Raw genomic sequence first — 2500 nt, 5'->3', positions numbered from 1 at the left:
CATTGTCATATTATCATTTTATTTAATACTTTATAAAAAAAAAAAAATACGAATATATATATATATATATATATATATATATATATATATATATATATATATATATATATATATGTATAGGTTAACTATTGGTATTCCAAATCCGCTTTGGTTGACCTTTAAGAATGTTGACCCTAAATGCTGAATCCAGAATGCTGAAAAGTAAACCAAGGCAAAAATGAATAAATCAACAACTGTGGTTTGATATATTCGACATAGCAGGAGGTGATGTTAGTCACCCATGCTATGCACATTAATGTATCGTTAACACTCTACAGTCAACAGTACGTTAATGCTATTTTGCAGGGGGGCTACGCACCCTGCACATTAAATATACCAACTCTGAGATCGCAATACAGTGAGGAAAAGGGCCAATTCCCTGTTCCTCACTGAACCGTGATCTCCCAGCACGTCGAATCAGGAATGATTGAGTGCAACATGTCACTCGATCATTCAAATGCGATCACTTTTAGTTTTATTCATTGCTGTTTTGAAAACAGTGATTCGACCATGTGTCACTCAATACCCCACACTTCGTAAATGTCATAGTAAACCATATATATATATATATATATATATATATATATATATATATATATATAAAAAAATGGGTCTACTTTGATTCACTGAAAACTCATTTTACTGAATCACATTTCACGTACTGTTGGGCAAATAAAAGGTATATGCCCTTTTTCCCACTGTAGTTTGATCCTGGAGTTAGTATATATAGTTGGGGGTATCCGCCACATTGGGGTGTGTGGGAGGCATAACCCCCCACCTACTTTTGGTTTTATATTGTTAACTTTCAGTGAAATGAGATTCATAAATATAAAAACTAAGCAGGAGGGGGGCTATGCCCCCCAACTCCCCCCAATGTGGGGGGCTGTGCCCCCACACCCCCTTAACTGTATATATATATATATATATATATATATATATATATATATACATACACGCGCACACACACACACACACACACACACACACACACACACACACATATACACACCAACTCCAGGATCACACTACAGTGGGGAAAAGGGCACATACGTTTTATTTGCCCAACAGTACATACATTCAGTGAAATGTGATTCAGTGATTTGAGCTTTCAGGGATTTTTTTTGAGGGTGAATTGAAATTCAGTGAAATGAGTTTTCAGTGAATCAAGGTAGACCCAGATATCTATATCTATATACACACATTCATACACACAAACACATATATGACTATATGAAGAGATAGCAAAACACACAAGCACTGAAACACAGGTGATCAATTCCAACACTGAAAAATCCACAATATAAAATCAACCAATTAGAAATTGAAAGCAAACTGTTTACTTTTGTTATTGGTTAACCAAAACCCTATCACTAAATTCAGAAACACAACAGCGGTAGTATTACAGAAACGGTTGTTTTAAGGGACAGTGTAAGGGTGGAGTTAGGGTCAACACATCCTGCAACACCCTTCTAATGTATGCCAACCATAACCCTACTGTATTTTCCTCATGTGCAACCTTCCAAAGGGCAGTGTCAGGGATATTACTGGATATAAGTCTGAATTTGTAGAAATATCACTCAGCTCAAGTGTGTCCATTTCTAAAATGGTTTTGGTAGCTTGAGGATGTATATTACTCTGCTGCAATTTCTTTTAAAAATATTTCTCGTCAACCTTTTAATCAATGTTTTTTAAGAACAAAACTTTTCTATCACTTTGAATAACAAATAGCTCAGTGACTCGAGCATTCTTTATTATATGGACTCTGTAACGTCTGAAAACAATGCAAATTAACTTTGACCAACATGCATCTGTCACCACAAATTCATTATCTGCTAGTAACAATGTTCTTCATTTGTACTTACTCAGTATTCTGCATGAACCAAAACTATTCAACTCCTTGAACAGCAATATACATACGACAAAGTATGGATATTCAACACCCTTTAAAAAGTTTAAAGTGTAAAGTTTAAAATTTTTAACAGTAGCCCCCCTCCACTTAATTTTGCTGAATTCACCTTCATTTAATACCATCATCAGAGCAGACATCTGAGATACCAGAAGAGCAAATCTTTCAGGAAAGGTCAATGTAACAATAAATAACATTTGGGGTTTACTCAGTAGCTGAACTGTGACGGCCATGTCATTCCTGCTATAGTTAGTGTTAATTCCCCATGTGAGACCTGACAGAAGTTCTGAACCAGTGAAGGCAGACATAGGTGGCCTGACGTTCCTTATACACAGCACTGTCATGCATATTTTTCAGCATTTTGAGGCTAAAGATTTTCACAGGAAGAGGTCTACTCGCTTTGGCAAATCTAACATATGCCTTTTGCAGTAGGCACTTATTTTGTATTTAGATATAGATAGGTGAAGTAGAACATAAGGTGCATTTTTCAGCCATAATCCTCTTGCATACTAACTAAAGAAACAATAATTATGTAACAAATAAAATAGATTATTA

General features: G+C 35.3%; 1 protein-coding gene across 5 annotated transcripts in view; it reads right to left on the bottom strand.

The window, feature by feature from the left end:
* STX17 (syntaxin 17) overlaps nucleotides 1–2500 on the bottom strand; it is a 1023817-nt gene that overhangs the window by 477863 nt on the left and 543454 nt on the right. The window lies entirely within an intron of this gene.

The sequence above is a fragment of the Protopterus annectens genome, chromosome 12.part0, assembly GCF_019279795.1.
Source record: "Protopterus annectens isolate FY-2018-M chromosome 12.part0, PAN1.0, whole genome shotgun sequence".
Classification (NCBI taxonomy): Eukaryota; Metazoa; Chordata; order Ceratodontiformes; family Protopteridae; genus Protopterus; species Protopterus annectens.
The sequence above is the reverse complement of the archived record's forward strand: the minus strand, read 5'-3'. Positions and strand labels throughout refer to the sequence as shown.